The 22,062-nt window shown below is 43.6% G+C and overlaps 1 protein-coding gene and 1 long non-coding RNA gene across 2 annotated transcripts in view; both read right to left on the reverse strand.

The window, feature by feature from the left end:
• LOC117500647 (protein kinase C-binding protein NELL1-like) overlaps positions 1 to 22,062 on the reverse strand; it is a 905,329-nt gene that overhangs the window by 121,812 nt on the left and 761,455 nt on the right. The window lies entirely within an intron of this gene.
• LOC117500661 lies at positions 3,220 to 17,409 on the reverse strand. The gene is made up of 2 exons (XR_004557820.1): positions 17,303 to 17,409; positions 3,220 to 3,314 (listed from the first exon to the last, which is right to left on the reverse strand). It is a non-coding gene; the product is annotated as an uncharacterized LOC117500661 (long non-coding RNA).

Here is a 22,062-nt window from a genome sequence, read left to right on the forward strand (position 1 = left end):
ATTTAATTTAATTTAAAATTAATTAATTAATTTGAATTAATTAAAAGAATTAATGAATATTAATGCCTTGACAAGTACAACTCCAACTTCATAAAAAAAGGTCCAACATGTGGTAGAAGGTTGTCCCACCACCAGCCTACACTCTAAGAAAACCCTGACCAACTTAATTTGGTTATGTTTATATTGCACAAATGTCACAAGAAATTTTTCACAAAGGCATAGAAACCCTGCGTCCAAAAAGTTGTTCGGCATATAGTATCCACTTTGACTTCCCTCTTCAATCTTCACTTTCTTTACAGACAATATGAAACCAAGCTATTTCATAATTTATGCAATCAGCTCCATTTCATGTGTTAATAGACATCAATTCCTGCATTTAAGGCATACAACATATTTCAAAGAAGAAGAAACAAAAATTGGGACTGGGGATTTAGTGCAAGTACTGTAATTTCCAGACTATACAGCACACCTGAATATTAGCCACACCCAACAATTTTAAAAAGAAAAAAGAAATTGTACATAAATAGGCTGCACTTGTCTATAAGCTGAGGGACTCCATGTTGTAACATGAGATATTTACACAGAAGGATTTTAAACAAAGATTTTTTTTAACTTTTAATTAAATACTTACTGTAAATACTTTTTTCCCCTCAAGTGTTACACGTAAATATTGACATGCATGTCATCCAGTGCATGCGCACAGTGTCTCTGCTCCACACATAGAACTGAGTAATTTAAAATTTTTTTCTAACTTTCATCACGTTGCATCAAGACAGAACCGGTTGGGAAGGGTGGAGGGAGAAGGCTCTGCATCGCTAACTGATCTGACAGTGCAAAGTGCCGGAGAGGGACTTTTCTTCACTAAAATAAACAGGCAAGACCTTATATTCACAGTGTGTGTGAATTTACACTGCATGTGAGAAGTGCAGCTTTCAGGAAATCAATTGACAGCATCAACTGACATATTTGAACGTATGAAAAAGCCTGTAAAGCCTGTCCAGAAATTATGGTAATAAGGTTAATATCAATAATAATAATATTTGTTGTCATCATGATCATCATGAAACAGGTCGCGTCAACAGCTGATTGTAATCAAGATTTGGAACAAAAGCACAGTCCATGAAAGGCTGTCTCTGGAGGAATTTGTAGAAATTTCAGTGTGTAAAGAGCAAGGGCCCAAGTATAAACTGAACACCCATGAACTCTGATGGGCAAGGGATTACTTTAGGAAACCTTCAATAGAGTCCTTGGCATGGAGACACCTGCTTACTGTGCACCACTTGACATAGTGTTCGAGCTGATGTCCATTCACAATGCAAGTGCACCTAAGTCTCCCTAAGTAACCATTCACTTGACACAGAGTCATTCTGCAGGAGCCTAGAATCTATTGGGGACACCTAGTACCAAAGACATCCAGCCATTGCCTTCAGGAAGCACCAGGGCCCAAAAGACTTGGATCTTCCTTCTGCTGGTTAGTTGTCAACATTGAGGAGCATTTCTGTCTGGTGATCTCATGGCTTCGTGAGGTTTGTCCAGCTATTTCTTGATCTCATCAGATTTCCCAGATACATGCATGTCACTGCTTGAATAATTCAATCTCTCAGCACTTTTGCCACAAGCAGATAGACACTTGATCGCTAAGGCAGGGAAGTCACTGAAAGTCTGCATCTTGTTCTTGATCTACTGCAGTCATAATCCCAGACAACCTGACTCTTTACTCATCTTCTCATATGCAATCAGGGCATCCACTGAGTAAACAAAGATCACAGCATTGTGTGCAAAGTCAAAGTCAGTGAACCATTCTTCACAATTGAAGGGACATTGCTGGACTCCACAGCTCTACCCAACAACCAGTACACACGTGCTGAATGGAGTAGGAACCAGAATGCATCCCTGATGAACACCACTACTCACCAATAAGATATCAGAGCCTCTTCCCCCATTCTCTCCAGCCCTCACAGTACCTGTGTATTGACCATCTCTGATATCCAGTGGATCCTACAATTTTTCAGCATATCCCAGAAAGCAGAGTGAGCAAACAAACCTATCACACAAACATAAAATCATTATGTCAATATAATTTAGCTCTGCTGCTTTGCAAGGGAGAATCAGCTTTAGCACTGCAGATAAACTGTTAATGTTCAAGACAAATTATCAGCAGTAACTGGCAGCAACTCTGCCAACTAAATGAAACTGGAGAGACTAGAAATACCACTTTCAACAATGTTGACAAAAACTACTTCTTTGAACTGATTTGACATGAATACACAATTGTGAAATTTCATCTGGGCCTTGTCAGTAGGTGAACTGCAGCTTGCTGTGCATGACATGGACTGCGGTTTACATGATTCAATCAATCCTTCCATTAATCCATTTTCCACTCCTTATCCAGAGCCTGTCACAGTGACAGCAGGTTAATATATCCCATATGTCCCTGTTCTCCAACCACATCTTCCTGATGATGCCTTGGGAGGATCCCAAGGCATTTTTAGGCCAGATATGATACAATGTATAATTCTCCCATGGGGGACAGCAGTGTCACATAACATACCAGTTATCACCATGTAACTCCAACATATTAGATATAATAAAACCAAGCAGGCATTAGACACTGGAGCTCAACGTAGATATTCACTGATTACACTGAAACGCTGTGGATTTGTGCTTTAAAATTGTGACTACTGCATTTCAGAATATTAATATTAGGAGATGGGACAGTGATCTGATGATGACTGCAATCAAAATATGAACATCACATCATCCATAATGCCTTGAACATGCCCTTTAAAAGTAGAAATTAGAAAAAGTAGATGTGTCATCGTTATTACTTTACCTCATTTAAATGCAACCCCCCGATGAGCCTGGACCTTTGAGAAAAGAAGCATGCTGTCCTAATGAAGCTAATCACTTCCATCTTGCTGATTTGTTTGTGCACCTGTACGCTTGTTGTAATATGATTGCAAATTATGTTGGGATTGCTGTCTAGAGTTATGTTGTGAATCTACTTCTTCCCGTTTGGTCATGCCTGGAATGCATCTAGAGCAGTGGTTCTCAAACTTTTTCAGACCAAAGACCAATGAGCCAATTAAAAAAAATCTGACAGGCCATCTAACTCCCCAAATCATTTTTGTTGTCACAAAACAGTTGTAAAACAGCCATTTGTAAGCATTACAAGCCTGGCAATTAAAATTCACATTTTTGGATTTGCAGATTTAAAAAAATATATCTCTATTTAACCAGGATAGTCCCATTGAGTTTGAGACCTCTTTTGCAAGGGAGACCTGGACAATTATAAAGTTTCCAATTCATCTAACCTGCATCTCTAAATGTGAGAGGAAACAAGAGCACCGGGAGGAATCCAATGCAAATATGGGGAGAACATGCAAACTCCACACAGAAAGGCCACAGGTGGAAATCAAACCCATGACCTTTTTGCTGTGAGGCAACAGTGCTAACCACTTATTCACTGTGCCGCCCCCAGATGAGTTGAGTTCATGAAAATATCACATATATGCTACTATCTATTAGACATTATAGTCAGATTTTAAACAGTTTGGGAAATACTTTTAAATTACAATTTGACAATTTAAAATTTGGTGCTAAATTGAAAGGTTTATTTTGTGGTTCAGCTACTTATCCATCACTACACGCAGCCTCACTACTGCTAACTCTGCCATTATGAATCCAGCATTTCTGATGCTTAATTAATTGGAGATTCAACACATAATTTACAATTGAAATTAGAAAAGTTGCACTTCAAGAAACCAACTTTTTGGAAACCCTTAGAGTGTACAGTTTTCTTCCAAAAATACACCGAGAAGGAAATAATATATGTTGCCAACATGCTGCAGGATAAAAGAAGAATGTTATATATATGAAAGCTGCAGAGATGGGAGGTGTGAGTGCACTGCACTGGATTATTTGTTTCCTTCGTGTTGAAGGTTTGTGTTAAATTGCAGCTCTTCAAAGAAATGTTCTCTTCTATGTTACTGATACCACCATCTGACACTGTCAGATTGTTATCATGCTCTTTGTAGCTACTGGGAATGCCTCCTGCCCGCCACAAACAGTGCAACATCAGTACTCAGCCTCATCACACCCGTGCCTTCACCTCACTTTCATCATCTCATCTTCTGCCTTTATCAAGGGCTATTTTCATCATTATTTTTGTCATTTCGTGTCTTCCTTCAATCACACTGCCAAGATCTCCACTACCTCTGCAAACAGCCTGAGCTGAGGGTTGTGAGCTGCACAATGCTCACCTTCGCTGTCATCTCTGTGACCTCCAAGATAAAGTATTTTACTGTTAAACTGAGGCTGTGCTGACTTGTGAGTTCTGCAGACATGCTTATATCCACAGATTTGCTACTTGAGTTTCCATTACAATCCTAGATTGCTTTCCAGTGGGTGGTGAGAATGAAATCATTCCACTATGTGCCGTGGCTAAAAGCCACATTCACGGTCGTTGGCCATCCAAGGATCCATATCAGAAGTAAGAATATAAATATCACAATGTCAATGGATAGTCCACAAATTCACTGTAACATTTGCTGAAAAGGCACCTTAAAAATAATTGTCAGATTATGAAACTTTTTTTGTTGTTGTTCTTGTTGATACTGCTTATTTCTTGGAAAACCTGCTAAGAGAAGATGATATTTTGTGAATTCAAATGTTAAATCTCTTTGAAGAAGGGGTGTCATGATTGAGTGCAACACTGTTTTTTTAATGAAACAATGAGAGGCCTTACACAAACTTACATTTGATTCACAATTTTATTACATTTACTAACTCAAAAACAGTATGTCTTGCAATTTGCAAAATATCCTCCAAAATTCTTAATGATGTACACATCAAAACTACTGCAGAGTTGCAACTGAAATCACACAAAAAGGTCCAATAATTTAGTTATAAGTTTGTTCACCTGAATTTTTGAATTGTACAATGTATGTCAATGGATACCAACCTTGGCTGGGGAAAGTAACCTGCAGTAGATTGGCATGACATCCACGGGACGTCACACACGCTCACCCTCCTCATGTGATGTACTGCATTCATGGAAAGGCATGTAAAGGACATACATCTTCTACTTCAGCCTCCAGACTGGTCTTAAAGATCAGTGAATCACAGTGGAATTGTTTTTATAGCCACTTCACTTAATTTGCTATGAACATCAGGTTTAACACCTGTACCTTTGGCTCCAAGCAAACCATTAAGGAACCACTGAGGAGCTTTGGCCTTTAATTTAGTGACTGGAATTTAAAGTGCAACTTAGAGGTTAACTTGTTCTTCATACTCCAATTCATACTCCTGGTTAGAAAAATGATAATGTGAAAAGGAAAACATTAATTCTTGGCTCGGGTTTCCCACGGGCCCAGATTTACAATATCTCCCTCTGAGACACTCTACAGTAACACAAAATCAAATTCAAGTGGACACTCTGCACGACAAGTTCACATTGTTAATATGTACGAGGTCTGTCAGAAAAGTATCGGACCTTTTTATTTTTTGCAAAAACCATATGGATTTGAATCACGTGTGATTGCATCAGCCAAGCTTGAACCTTCGTGCGCATGCGTGAGTTTTTTCACGCCTGTCGGTTGCGTCATTCGCCTGTGAGCAGGCTTTGTGTGAGCAGTGGTCCACCCCTCTCGTCGGATTTTTATTGCAAATAAATGTCTGAACGATTTAGAGCTTTGCTGCATCAAATTTTTCCAGAAACTGTGAGAGACCTCCAGGTGGACACCATTCGGAAAATTCAGATGGCTTTCAGGGACCATTTTATGGGGATTACACAGATTAAGGAGTGCTCCAGCCGGTTTAAAGACCGCCCACAGCGTCTGAGAGAGCGGCGCACTCCGAGCGCCGATCATCAGGCTGACACCCCGCTGAAACAACCAGATCATTTCCAACGTGAAGGCTTTGTTGATTCGGAACGTCGTCTGACTTCCACAAAAAAGGCATAAGGCGTGGACATCAGCACTTTTTCGGCACATTCCACTGTTACAGGAGTTTTTTTCATGGAAAAAGAAGAGGACGGATGCGCCACCGTGCCGCTCATTGCGCGGGACAAAACCACCTCCGTTTTGGTCTCACAGGACGGCTTTGAGATGGATTTCAGACAGCTGTCGGTGGCTTTTTAGTCGTGTGACTATCTGAGAAATTGTGCATGAGCTGGACATGCCTCAACATGTCCTGTGAGGCTTCATCACGGCGTTGCTTTGCGCCATGTGGCTCTGCCGCGGATAACCGATAAATTCCAGTAATGTCTCCGGTACACTTACAACTACTAACAAGCTGAGTTTGAGTTTTAACACCAAAATCGCTTTTGGAAACATCAAAAGCAACAACAGACCCGAACAACGAGTCAGCACTTCTGTCTTTGAGCATCCTGCCCCCTCCTGGAAGCTTCTGTTTACTACATGGCTTCCAGCACAGACGCAACTGAGAGGAGCCACAAAGCTCAACTCTCTACCAATCACAGCACTGCTGTCAGGCGGAGGTCTTAGAAAATAAAGCACTGCTGAGTTATGGTTTGGTGTATAAATAAAATGAATACTGATAGAATAACTCCATTAATGTCATTTCTGTCATTTGTGCAAAGTTAAGATATAACATCCATCCATCCATCCATCCATTTTCTTCCGCTTTATCCGGAGTCGGGTCGCGGGGGCAGCAGCTCAAGCAAAGCCGCCCAGACCTCCCGATCCACACACACCTCCCCCAGCTCCTCTGGGGGAACCCCAAGACGTTCCCAAGCCAGCCAAGAGATGTAGTCCTCCAACGTGTCCCAGTGGGACATGCCCGGAACACTTCTCCAGCGAGGCGTCCAGGGGGCATCCGGAAAAGATGCCCAAGCCACCTCAACTGACTCCTTTCAACGTGGAGGAGCAGCGGCTCGACTCCGAGCTCCTCCCGAGTGACCGAGCTCCTCACCCTATCTCTAAGGAAGCGCCCAGCCACCCTGTGGAGGAAACTCATCTCGGCCGCTTGTACTCGCGATCTCGTTCTTTCGGTCATGAGCCAAATCTCATGACCATAGGTGAGGATCGGAACGTAGATCGATCGGTAAATCGAGAGCTTTGCCCCCCTACTCAGCTCTCTCTTCACCACGACGGTCCAATACAGCGACCGCATCACTGCAGATGCTGCACTGATCCGTCTATCGATCTCACGCTCCATCCGTCCCTCACTCGTGAACAAGACCCCGAGATACTTAAACTCCTCCACTTGAGGCAAGGACACTCCACTGACCTGAAGAGGGAAAAGCACCTTTTTCCGCTCGAGAACCATGGCCTCGGGTTTGGAGGTGCTGATTTTCATCCCGGACGCTTCACACTCGGCTGCAAACAGCCCTAGTGCACGCTGAAGGTCCTGATTTGACGAAGTTAACAGAACCACATCGTCTGCAAACAGCAGAGACGAGATTCTGTGGTTCCCAAACCAGACCCCCTCTACACCATGGCTGCGCCTAGAAATTCTGTACATAAAAATAATGAACAGAACCGGTGACAACCGGCGGAGGCCACCGTGCACTGGAAACAGGTTTGACTTACTACCGGCAATGCGAACCAAGCTCCTGCTGCGGATGTACAGGGACCGGATAGCCCTTAACAAAGGAACCCGGACCCTGTACTCCCGGAGCACTCCCCACAGGGTGCCTCGAGGGACATGGTCGAACGCTTTCTCCAGATCCACAAAACACATGTGGACTGGTTGGGCAAACTCCCATGAACTCTCGAGCACCCGATGGAGTGTGTAGAGCTGGTCCAGTGTGCCGCGACCAGGACGAAAACCACACTGCTCCTCCTGAATCCGAGGTTCGACCATCGGTCGAATTCTCCTCCCCAGTACTCTGGAATAGACCTTACCGGGGAGGCTGAGGAGTGTGATCCCCCTATAGTTGGAACACACCCTCCGGTCCCCCTTCTTAAACACAGGGACCACCACCCCGGTCTGCCAATCCAGAGGCACTGTCCCCGATCGCCACACAATGTTGCAGAGGCATGTCAGCCAAGACAGCCCCACAACATCCCGAGACTTAAGGTACTCAGGACGGATTTCATCCACCCCAGGAGCCTTGCCACCGAGGAGCTTTCTAACCACCATGGTGACTTCGGCCTGGGTAAAGGATGAGTCCGCCTCTGAGTCCCCAATGTCTGCTTCCTCTTCGGAAGAAGTACTCCTTCCACCGCCCGACAACATCCCCAGTCAGGGTCAACAGCTCCCCACCCGCACCGTAAACAGTGCTGGTGGAGAGCTGCTTCCGCCTCCTGAGGCATCGGACGGTTTGCCAGAATCTCTTCGAGGCCGACCGATAGTCCTCCTCCATAGCCTCCCCGAACTCCTCCCAGATCCGAGTTTTTGCCTCTGCGACCACACGGGCTGCGGCACGCTTGGCCAGCCGGTACCTGTCAGCTGCCTCTGGGGTCCCACCTACCAACAAAGATAAGTAGGACTCCTTCTTCAGCTTGACGGCATCCCTTACTTCCGGTGTCCACCACCGGGTTCGGGGATTGCCGCCGCGACAGGCACCAGAGACCTTGCGACCACAGCTACGAGCAGCTGCATCGACAATGGAGGTGGAGAACATGGTCCACTCGGAATCCATGTCTCCAACCTCCCCCGGGATCTGGGAGAAGCTCTCCCGGAGGTGGGAGTTGAAGACCTCGCTGACAGAGGGTTCCGCCAGTCGTTCCCAGCAGACCCTCACAATACATTTGGGCCTGCCAGGTCTGACCGGCTTCCTACCCTCCCAGCGGATCCAACTCACCACTAGGTGGTGATCAGTCGACAGCTCTGCCCCTCTCTTCACTCGAGTGTCCGAGACACGTGGCCGAAGGTCAGATGATACGACTACAAAGTCGATCATCGACCTGCACTTATGGACAGCCTTGTGCTCGAACATGGTGTTCGTGATGGACAAACTGTGACTAGCCCAGAAGTTCAACAACTGAACACCACTCGGGTTCAGATCGGGGAGGCCATGCTTCCCGATCACCCCCCTCCAGGTCTCACTGTCGCCGTCCATGCGGGCGTTGAAATCCCCCAGGAGAACAATGGAGTCCCCAGTCGGAGCGCTATCTAGTACCCCTCCCAGGGACTCCAGGAAGGTCGGGTACTCTGCACTGCTGCTCGGCCCGTAGGCCGAGACAACGGTGAGAGACCCGTCCCCGACCCGAAGGCGTAGGGACGCGACCCTCTCGTTCACCGGAGTGAACTCCAACACTTGGCGACCGAGCTGGGGAGCAATAAGCAATGCGACCCAAGCTCTCCGCCTCTCGCCATGGGCGATGCCAGAAAAATGAAGCATCCAGCCCCTCTCCAGGAGTTGGGTACCAGAGCCCAAGCTGTGCGTGGAGGTGAGCCCGACTATCTCTAGTCGGAATCTCTCAACCTCCCACACAAGCTCAGGCTCCTTCCCCCCTAGCAAGGTCACATTCCACATCCCAACAGCCAGGGGCTGTGAGCATGGACCGGGCCACCGGGCCACCCGCCCTCGACCGCCACCCAATCCTCTCTGCACCCGACCCCCATGGCCCCCTCTGCAGGTGGTGAACCCACAGGAGGGCGGGCCCACGTCACTCTTTCGGGCTGAGCCTGGCCGGGCCCCATGGGCTAAGCCCTGACCACCAGGCGCTTGCGCGCGAGCCCCAACCCCAGGCCTGGCTCCAGGGTGGGACCCCGGCTCCGCCATACTGGGCGACGTCTCGGTCCTTGATCTTTTACTGCTCATGGAGGTTAAGATATAACATATATCTTTTAATATATCATATATATGTTAAGATATAACATATATCTTTTAATGGTGAATAATGCACTAATTCTGAAGTTTTGTAACAAACACAGATGGCATTCTGGGTAAAATGTGCCTCTGCTCACACTGATTGGATGATTCATTCTATGTAAACCAACATGTTAATGTGAGATGTGTCATGTGCTGGTGTTTACAGATCAATGTGCTTTTGTAAAATATGCCATATTTTATTTGTAAAAAAAGGCATTTTCAAAAAAAAAAAAAAAAAAGCCAAGTTGTAATTAAATAACTGTCTGATATAACCGGTGTCAAAATAAATATTGATGTATCCCATAATCCCTTGCACACCAGAGTCACTGCAGTCAAACAACATATAGAGATTCCACATGATGACAATTGTAAATTAATATTATACAACAAAAATGTAATTTTTTTTATGCTTTTCATCACGCTAATAAGAAACTGCATGCATGATACCCTGAAAACTTGCTAAAACAATTCTAACAAATAATCCGTGTCTGCTACATTTAATCTGCGTGGAATTTAATAAACGCAAACCGAATTTCAGACATATTATATATATTAGTCTGGAACAAAGAGGACAAACAGTGCTGTACAGAACAATAATCAAGACGTTAAAGAGCAAACTTCAGCAAAGATCAGGAAGTGAATGTAGCTCACAGCAGCTCCCACTGAAAATAACGGAGAGACGGACTGTGATTCTCCCCTGTTTACATAAAACAAACACAATAACAACATCTATAAACCCAGAGAATATATTCACGAGAGTTTTAGGCACAATATAAAAATAGTTTTATGTTGCAATGTTAATGGTGTTGTCCATGTGCAGCGGTTAAAGTGCAGTTTTTGTAAATTAAGTTTGAAAAAAAAGCTTCTGATTTTGCTTCTGGAAACACGTGTGGTTTGAAAATATTGCCCAGCTTCAGTTTAAATACTGAACACTACTGGCCAGTAGATGGTAGTAGAGACCTTGAAAACTTGCAAACAAAATTCCAGATAATCTGTGTTGTTACTTGCTACGTTTAAAATGCGTGGAATCTAATAAAAGCAAACAAACACAATAACAACATCTATAAACCAAGAGAATATATTCACATGAGTTTTAGGCACTAGAGTTTAATGCTGTTGTCCTGATCAGAGTGTCTGAAATGCATTTCTCCTGTCATGAACGTACTGAGATTACCGTACTGAGATTACTGTACTGAGATTACCCTATCCCATAATGCACCAGGACACAGCATACCCCACACTAAAACCTTAAAAATTAGTGCATTACTTTAAAACTAAAACATATATCTGATATTTTCACTTTATAAAACTTCAGAAATGACGTTAACTTAAATAACTTGTCCAAAATAAGTTTGGTTAAAATTTGATTACATATTTTGAAATTCTGGGACTTGGTTAATTAAATCACAATATAAATGATGTTGTATTAAATAAACTTTGACCTCAACATGTCCTGCATCTTTTTAAAATGAGGGACTCTGGTTATAATTTGAGAGGAACATTATTATTTGATAATTAAAGACTCAAACTACTGTAAATATTTGGAATAACTGTCCTGATAACATTAAATTATTTGGTACTTTATTTGGCTTTAAAACACTTTCTAAGAATAATATAATTACTTGTTATTGTTCGAAGAATTAAGTTTACCAATTTTGTTAATGTTTTTTGGATTGTGCATTGTGCAGTATTGTTTGTCTTGTGTTGAGAAATTTTCATTCATTGATTAATCTATATTGTTTGTGCTTGTTTCTTTTGGTATTTGTTGCTATGAGTGTGTGTGTGTATATGTATATATATATATATATATATGGTAAAAGGAGTGGGTGTATATAAGGTTTTGCTTCTGCCCTTTTGGCCGCATGGGTAATGAGTTTTTTGTTGAGTCTGTGTGTGCCAAATAAATTAATTCAAGAGATATTCTCACCATATCTCATAGGAAAATAAAAAAGAAACTCTACAAAGTCTACATAGGTGCTCAGCTATTTGATGGAGAGCAACAAACAAATTCAGAGCTAGAAAGTCCACTGTCAGCCTGCAACAAGGACATGGTGATAGAAAAGAAGAAAAAGACAAAAAATACTGGCCCAGTCGTACTCTTTGTTCTATGTACATCAGGATCAAGGCAGTTCACCCTTGGCTGTATTCTATGCTGACCATTTACTGAACATCACTGATAAGGAACACAATTACTGCACAATAAGAACTCAGGCCAGGTGGTCAGTGTGGATTAAGAAATGCATTAATCAAGATTTTTACTACCATAATGTATCTGCTGCATGTGAAAGCATGGCTGATCAATACCACTGACACAACAATTCATTTTCCAAGAAGTTGCAGAGTTTTCTGGGCTGGGCTAGCGTTGGGAGATAGTGTGCTGCAGGCAACCCAATCGGGGTGGTGATAAAGGGAGTTATTAATTAAAAAAGAATTTTGAGAAATAACTCTGGCAACTTGTACCTTTCCACCGGTAAGGGCCCCTTCACAGATAGTATGAATGTGGTCAAATTGCGCATGAATTGCACATGAAGCAGGGGTCGTATGCAATATGTGTAAAATCGTAGCTGCCTCCAACACCTCGTACACCTGTTGCTACAACTATTTGCACAAACCAGCGGCTGAAAGACAGAGTGTGCCCTGTGAGAGCCCATTCGATCCCTCTCGCGGTAGGTGTCAGCCAAATTCCAGGTGACACACATGCACATTGAACACCACTCGCTTGGCACTTAGCGTGAATGGCCACACATTTTCAGTTAGCATGAAAACAGTCAGCAGACGATCACTTTCTAGCTTGATGTGAAATTTGTCGATGTGGCCCCACGAGTGTGGCTTTGCAAAAAGCCAAACACGTGTGCTTTTTGCGCCTTCCCCGCTCTCCCCAACACATGTGGCATGCCGGGGGGGGGGGGGGCACACTTGCATAAAATGCTGATATATATGCTGCACAGAATGATCACATGGGGGCCAGACAGGCAGGTCTGAGTGCACACAGCACAGTGAGGTGCCTGTCAGCTGCTGACCAGAGACTCACTGACAGCTCACAGGACACAAACACAGAGACACGTTGGTGTGTGCACTGAATGAACAGGGGGTGTGTCCTCCAACAGAAGCTGCTGTGGAGATCTCTGGTTCTGGACATCCCAGCTGGAGAAGATATACCGTGTTTGGACGGACATGAACTAACAAATTGTCCACTGTGACGCGCGTATTTGTACTTGCTGTCCTCACGTGGACATACATATAAAAACATATCGCTGTTGCGACAGGCTGCAGCGAGTGAGTGCACGCCGCTCACATTGACAGGCTACCGCAGGTGAAATGGACCGTCAGAGCATAACATGCAGCAGGTGATCTAAATGTCACATCACCAACATGAGCTCTGCTCCACATGACGCGGTGTCTATCCTGTGGTGCGCTGTCCACAAGACATGTGTGTTGGGCTGGACACGCCACCAGCAGTGCATTGCTTCATTCATGCCATTTTATGACTGCACATCTGTGGCTCATCTCCAGAGGAACAGACGGATCATACTTATATTGTTTGCTTGATAAGAGGGATTCAATAAAATGTGGTGTTTTTATATGGTGTGTGGTTTTATTTTTTTAAAATATACACATGTCCTTCTTGATTTCAGGCATTTTTCTGCACCCTTTGTAGGACAGTGATGGTAGCTCAATGGTAAAGTTTGTGGCTGGCAATCAGAGCTTTTGTAAATTGCGGGTACGAATCCCGTGGGTGGCATGTATTTTTCTTTTTTTTTCTTTACAGCAGCACGATGTGCTAACACATACTCCAGCTGCTCGCACTGTGTTCCCGCTGCGAGGGTGTCATGCACGCTCCTCCGCGCATTTGAGACCATCGCAGGGGCATCGTTCTCACCTGCCCGTCAGCTTGATGTTTTTCGTGGTTCACTCATATGAGCTGTTCCGCCGTCATTCACCCTGATTTGGACTTATTCGTACTATGTGTGAAGGGGCCCTAAAGTTCTTCAGTAGTCCTACTTTGAATAAACAAACAAAAGAAAATATTTTACTGAAGTTGACTGTGTGTTTTCATCATTGCATTACTTAAATCGACTATAGCCCAACTTAATTGCTCTTTCACATCAGATCGTTATCACCATATGAGGTTTCATGAAGCATTTCATATTTTTCTGAGCCTAATTAATCTTTTCACGTAGGGCTTCAAAGCACAGTGCAATTTAGTATATCTGGTGATGCAAAAGACAAATTTCACATGATCCCCAGTTCCTCCAAAAACAACAAATCACAGCATTCAAGCCTAGATTTAATCTTTTTTTCTTATATTAAAATCCTTCTGTGTCAGTCGACCACAGTCACTGTGTTTTTGAGAGTTACCATCCAGCACCATATTGGTTTTATTTCTTAATGACTTACATAAATGAAGTCCAAAACAATTTCAATGATTCGGTGTGGTTCATGTATCACTACCCTGACTTGTCCAAAGAAAACTGGCTGTAAAAGTAATGATTTACTATAAATTTACCAATGTGTGTGTGCATATATATATATATATATATATATATATATATATATGTACACACAGTGGTGGGCACAGATAACGGAAAAATTATCTTCGATAACAGATAATCAGATAACTTAAAAGTTATCTTTGATACAGATAAAACGATAAACCCCCCAAAAATGTATCTGAAGTTACAGATAACCGATAAATTCCAGTATTGTCTCTGGTACACTTGTAACTACTAACAAGCTGATTTTGAGTTTTAACACTACGATGACTTTTGGAAGCATTAAAAGGTCTGACAGACCCAAACAATGAGTCATCACTTGTGTCTTTGAGCGTCCTGCGCCCTGCTGGAAGCTCCTGTTTACTACATGGGTTCCAGCACAGACACAAACTGAGGAGCACTATGAAGCTCAGCTCTCTGGTCAATCACAATGATGTTGTGAGGCGGAGGAGGTCTTGGAAAATAAAACAATACTGAGTTATGGTTTGGTGTATAAATAAAATGAATACTGATAGAATAACTCCATTAATGTCAATTCTGTCATTTGTACAAAGTTAAAATATAACATTTATCTTTTAATGTTAAATAATGCACTAATTCTGAAGTTTTGTAACAAACAGACAGATCACAAAGGATTCTGGGTAAAATGTGCCTCGGCTAACACTGATTGGTTTGACTCATACATTATGTAAACCAACACGTTAAGTGACGTGTCATGTGTTGGTGTTTACGGATAAATGTGCTTTTGTAAAACATTCCATTTTTTTATTTGGAAAAAAAAAGGCATTTTCAAAAAAAAAGCCAAGTTGTAATTAGATAACCGTCTGATACAACCTGTGTCAAAAATAAATAATAGAACACTGTCATGATCTACTGGTGCCAGACATTCACTAGTTAAGCTGGGTTTACACTGTGTGAGTTTTGGCCCTTTTTCAGATGATTTTTCATTCGTGCGAGAATTTTTTGGATCGCACCGAGTTTCAGGTAAATCGCGCACCCTGCATCGTGTAGTATACATGGAGTAACGAGCTGCGTTTAACATCTCACGACCACCTCCTGATCGCCGATTGTATGGTCGAATGCAAATCAAACCTGTTTGATATTTTGGTCGGCCGTCATGAGGGTATCCTGCTGCTGAAGAGCTACAAGTATCCATCCGCTCGCACTGTGCATGTGCAAACACCACAGACCTGTCTTGTAATTTTTTTTTTTGTTGTTGTTTTGTTTTGTTTTTAAACTCCCATCAAGAGTTTTTGTAAATTAAATTTGAAAAAAAAAAGCTTCTGTTTACATTTTGCTTCTGGAAACACGAGTCTAATGTTTCGTTTTTGAACGTACAATGTGTGTGAGAACATAAATCGTGCGCTCTGAACTTTTACACTGTGCGGTTCTGTGGTACAGATTGGCCAGTAGATGGCAGTAGAGACCGTGAAAACTTGTCAAAACAAAATTCCAGATGAACCGGATTTTGGCGAAGGCTTTTGATAGTCTTCCTTACAAAGAAAAGAGTTAAACAGCAGGGCAGATCAACTCCTCAGATTAATTTGGTGCAAAAGGTGGGGAAAAGTAACAGGTCTTTTCAGCTGTCCTGGTATGACAAAGTGAGCTGGCTGACTGGAAGTGCTGTAACAAATAAAATGTACTGTTGGCCATGCCTCTTGATGAAATCATCTCAGGGATGTGTTGTCTGGTCAAAAGTGGGTTTTGGGGATCTGTCCAACTTTGACAGGGCATACAAAAGGCATGAAAAAAGCAATGAACATGTGAGTGCATGTGCAAGGTTATGTTGCCTGGGCAGAGTCAGGGTTGAGCATGCAATCAATGAAGGCGCTCACATTCAAGTGGCAAAACATAATGAAGCAGTTAAACAAAACAAAGCTTTCCTAAACTGCCTTATTGATGTGACTTCCTTGCTTGGCCGTCAGGAGCTGTCATTTAGGGGGCATGATGAGAGTGTTGAATCATCCAACAAGGGGAATTAGAGAGAGTTTAATGAAACATTAACTAAATATGACTCTGTCCTGGCCACACAATTCCAGTCATCAGCTGTGTTTTCTGGTATGTCCCATGCAATCCAAAATGACTTGATCTCTGCTCTTTCAGCCACTGTTTCTGATGAGATCAATGATGAAATCCAGGCTGCTCCCTTTTTTGCATGGCTGGTGGATGACACAACTGATATAGCTTGCCATGCTCAACTCTCTGTCATTGTTCGCGATGTGGATAGGGCAGGTAAAATTCAGGAGCGCTTTATTGGATTTTTTGATGTTTCTGGGGGGAGAGATGCTCAGTCTGTTTTTGAAGTCTTGAATGAGAACATGCATTGCTACAATTTCAGGGAGAAACTTGTGGCACAAACCTAAGATGGGGCTGCTGTCATGGCTTCAGCTCTCAATGGTTTGCAGCCCAAAGTTAAAGCAATAGCACCCAGTGCAATGTTTGTGCATTGCTATGCACACAGACTGAATCTGGTTCTGTCTCAGGGGGCTAAATGCTTATCTGAGTGCAGAATATTTTTTGCATCACTCTCTGGGTTTGCCACATTTTTCTCAAAATCCACAAAGAGGATGTCTTTTCTTGAGTGTGCAGGCTGCTCAAGGTTGCCCAGAAATGCTCCTACTCGATGGAATTTCACATCACGGATAGTGAGCACTGGGGCAAACAATTATGATGCCCTCCTGCAAACTTTTGAGATGATCATTGCAGATAAGTCCATGCATGATGATGAGGATTTTGAGTTTGGGTTCATGTTGTACACATATGAACAAATCTTCTCTGAGACTGATGTGGTGTTTGACATTGTCCAGCAGAGAGCTATGGATGTTCTGTACTGCAAGAAAAGAATTGAGTCTCTTCTTGCTTTTGTCAAAGAGAAGAGGTCAGAGGGGGCTTTCCAAGCTGTTTATGCCAAAGCAGCAGATCTCATATCAGACCCACAAATTGAGCCCATGAGATAACACCAACTACAGGATCCCAAGGAGCGCTACAGAAATCTGTACATGGCCATCCTAGACACAGATCTAACCTGCATGTCTTTAAATGTGGGAGGAAACTGGAGCACCCGGAGGAAACCTACACACACACTGGGAGAACATGCAAACTCCACACAGAAAGGCCACAGGTGGGAATCGATCCCATAATCTTCTTGCTGTGAGTCAACAGTGCTAACAACTAATCCACCATGCTGCCCAAATCACCTGCTGAGACACCTGATCATTAATGAAATGACCTGCTGTGGTGATTGGTAGCAAGGAAAACCTGCAGTGTCTTGGCCCTTCATGGCACATGATTGTCCACCCTGGTTCTAGAAGCAGCAAAATCTTGTTAGAAGTCATCAAATGTGGGTGCAAGAAGTCTCGCTAGCCACCTGACAAATCTGTAAAAGTCACCCTGCACTGTACTGTGTTTCTGTGGACCACCCTGCCAGAAAATTTACAGCAAAACTAACTCATGGAAAGCTTGTTTGCATATATTGTTCATTGTAACGATATATTTTCTATTAGTTAATATTTTGTGATGTTGACAGTCTTTTGTCAAGATATGTAGTAATTAAATAGAAGCAGTGTACCTGTATTTGGATGTGTCCGAAGATTTGTTAAAATTGAAGTTTAAAGGTATCCATATGTTTTGAAGATGTAGATTACGTAAGCTTGGTATATGTAAAAACAGATATACAACTTTATCCATGTAATACTTTTACTCACTTTTATTATCTTAATACTTTGGGCAGTGTACCATAATAATAAAGTAAGTGCAGGGGTGGTGGCCAAGTGGTTAATGTGCTTGGTTTCAGTGCAGAAGGTTCCGGGTTCAAATCCCACCCCTGCCACATTTCTCCATGTAATGTGGAGTTGCGTCAGGAAGGGCATTCGGTGTAAAACCTGTGCCAATTCAACATGCAGATCCACCTTGGATTTGCTGTGGCGACCCCGAGTGCAAACAAGGGAGCAGCCAAAGGGACTTACTTACCATAATAATAAAGTAAATTACATTTTCAAGGAAAATGGATAACATATTTGTTCTTTCAATGGTCACAGCCTATTTATTTCATAATAAAGAACATTACCAACACCTCAGCTTAATTAAAAGTGCCACATTATTTTGTACTATATATGTACAGGTTGCAAAGGATGTAAAGATGCCCAAGCCACCTCAACTGACTCCTTTCGACGTGGAGGAGCAGTGGCTCGACTCCGAGCTCCTCCCGAGTGACCGAGCTCCTCACCCTATCTCTAAGGGAGCGCCCAGCCACCCTGCGGAGGAAACTCATCTCAGCCGCTTGTACCCGTGATCTCGTTCTTTCGGTCATGAGCCAAATCTCATGACCATAGGTGAGGATTGGAACGTAGATCGATCGGTAAATCAAAAGCTTTGCCCCCCTACTCAGCTCTCTCTTCACCACGACAGTCTGATACAGCGACCGCATCACTGCAGACGCTGCACCGATCCGTCTATCGATCTCACGCTCCATCCGTCCCTCACTCGTGAACAAGACCCCGAGATACTTAAACTCCTCCACTTGAGGCAAGGACACTCCACCGACCTGAAGAGGGCAAAGCACCTTTTTCCAGTCGAGAACCATGGCCTTGGATTTGGAGGTGTTGATTTTCATCCCGGATGCCTCACACTCGGCTGCAAACCGCCCCAGTGCACGCTGAAGGTCCTGATTTGACGAAGCCAACAGAACCACATGATCCGCAAAAAGCAGAGACGAGATTCTGTGGTCCCCAAACCAGACCCCCTCTACACCCTGGCTGCGCCTAGAAATTCTGTCCATTGTAATAATAAGATAATAAAAATAATGAACAGAACCGGTGACAAAGGGCAGCCCTGGCGGAGGCCAACGTGCACTGGAAACAGGTTTGACTTACTACCGGCAATGCGAACCAAGCTCCTGCTGCGGTCGTACAGGGACCGGATAGCCCTTAGCAAAGGACCCCGGACCCCGTACTCCCGGAGCACTCCCCACATTGTGCCCCGAAGGACATGGTCAAATGCCTTCTCCAGATCCAAAAAACACATGTGGACTGTTTGGGCGAACTCCCATGAACCCTCGAGCACCTGATAGAGCGTGTAGAGCTGGACCAGTGTGCTGCGACCAGGACGAAAACCACACTGCTCCTCCTGAATCCGAGGTTCGACCATCGGTCGAATTCTCGTCTCCAGTACTCTGGAATAGACCTTACCGGGGAGGCTGAGGAGTGTGATCCCCCTATAGTTGGAACACACCCTCCGGTCCCCCTTCTTAAACAGAGGGACCACCACCCCAGTCTGCCAATCCAGAGGCACTATCCCCGATCGCCATGTGATGTTGCAGAGGCGTGTCAGCCAAGACAGTCCCACAACATCCAGAGACTTAAGGTACTCAGGACGGATTCTAACCACCTCGGTGACGTCTGCCTGGGTAATGGATGAGTCTGCCTCATTTATAATATATTTTACATTAAAATGGATGTGAAAAGACATTTTTATGTAAGTAAATATAACTTAGTCTAAACTTTTGAAAAATGTCCATTTTCAGACGGCTATTTTGAAAAAATATCATTTTTGACAGAGAGTGACTGAATCAAGTGTTTCATCATCCTATTGAAAATAACACCAAAAAAATATGCTTGGAACCAAATTTTGGTTTGTTCCAAATGTGCACATTGTTTTCCTTATCTACTGTAGTACTCATGTTGCTCACATGCCCTGACTTTCACTAAATGTCATCCCATAGCTGCACAATTTACATGTTACAACTAACTGTTTTGGATCACGTGTCACAATTTTTTGAACATGTTCAAAACTTTCCGATAGCTACGACGATACTTTTACCACCAAGTAACACCTATTACACCCCATCCCATGCCCGACTGGAAATTTCTGCCACAAGCATAGCCAATAGTGTAAAAAACCCAGCAATGGACGACCAGCAAAACAGCCTCCCATCTGTTAGATGTTGTGAATCCTGATGAACTAACTAAACTAAACTAGGACTGCAAGCAGTCATATACGGGCCCTCGTTCCGCGCGACCGCCTACCCAGGGCAGTGTGTTCTCTTGTGACCAGATGTGGGCATGTGCGTATGGGGCAACCACTCATCCCACAGTTCCCACCTGCGCTATGGCGTAGGTGGGAACGTAAGATATGTAAACGTTCAGGGCGGAGCCCTCATCATGTCCAGCAATTTTGAAGGATCTACAATGAAGTATGTGGGCGTAACAGCCGTTCGAAGTGAAATGGCGTGCTCCCAAAAGCTTGCCAAAGTTTGACGACCCCTAGCAGCCACGCCTTTTGACTTAATTAGAATCTCTGTATTGTGATGATGTTGACCAAATTTGAAGACAATCGGATGAAATCCCTAGGACGAGTTCGTTCAAATGTAAGTAGTGGAAATGGCTAAAGATGGCAAAAATTTGCTCAAAATCGAAACTTTAAATCAAAATTGCCGACTTCCTGTCGATATTTCACCATGACAGTAAGAGACTTTTTTGTGCGTCCTGGCATGGTAAATATGTGTACCAAATGTCGTAGGTTACGACGAAAAAAGCCCAATGCGGAGGGGTTTTTGAAAATTTCTAGGGGGCGCTATTTCGTGATTTCGCTGTGACCATGGGCGCTATTTCGCGATTTCGCTGCGACCATGTGCGACGCCCCTAAAATATCGAATTTTGGATCTGGCCGGACGACTTTGGAAAGTTTGGTGACTTTTTGAGCATGTGAAGAGGCCGAAATTTAGATTTCAAAAGTGAGAATAATAATAATAAAAATAATAATAACTAGGACTGCAAGCAGTCATATACGGGCCCTCGTTCCGTGCGACCACCTACCCAGGCCAGTGGGTGCCATTGTGACCACATGTGGGCATGTGCATGCAGGGGCAACCACTCATCACACAGTTAAAATTTTAAACAAATCACACAATGCACAAAGAAGTTATGACATGTTGATTCTTCATTCACTAGGGGGCGCTCAGTGTACAAACAATGGGGCCGGGTGTGTTCAGGGGCCAACCGTCATCATACATGTGAAGTTTAAAGTCAATCAGGCAAAGCATGAAGGAGTTATCATGATTTGATGTTCCATGGCAAAGGGTCAAAATGGCGGCACCATAGCGGCCACACCCTTCAACATAGAGAAAAGCTTTCGATAACTTTTGGTCAATATCATCTTTGGATGCTGTCAAAGAAATTTGAAGTGCATTGGACAAAATCTGTAGGAGTTCGTTCGTTCAAATACAACATGTGGAAATCACGCCAAAATGAGAAGGAAATTCAAAATGGCTGACTTCCTGTTTGGAGTAGACCCATGGTGCAAGAGACTTTTTTGTACGTCTATGCAAGTCACACGTGTACCAATTTTCATCTCCCTACTCCAAAAAAACCCCTATGTGGAGGGGTTTTTGAATGTTTCAAGGGGGCGCTATTGAGGCATTTTGCCCCGCCCATGGGCAACGCCCCTATGAATTGTAAGAGGTTGTTGTGCTCGACCTGTGTTTCAATTTTCATGATGATGTGACAAAATTAAAGCCATCAAAATGAAGAACGTAATTTCATGGCGAATGGGCAATATTCGGCACGCCGCCACACGGATGCCGTTACTCGTAACTTCACGGCGTTCATCGCCTACCTTCACCAATTTGTTCTGCATGTTTTAGTAGTGGAATGAAGTTGATTGGGTAAGTATGTGACATCAGGACCTCTTAAAGTAAAAATTGGACATTTCCCGCCACCACCGGGGGGCGCTATGGTGCAGGTGGGAACTTAAGATATGTAGACGTTCAGGGCTGAGCCCTCATCATGT

Source organism: Thalassophryne amazonica, chromosome 2 (assembly GCF_902500255.1).
Source record: "Thalassophryne amazonica chromosome 2, fThaAma1.1, whole genome shotgun sequence".
NCBI lineage: Eukaryota > Metazoa > Chordata > Actinopteri > Batrachoidiformes > Batrachoididae > Thalassophryne > Thalassophryne amazonica.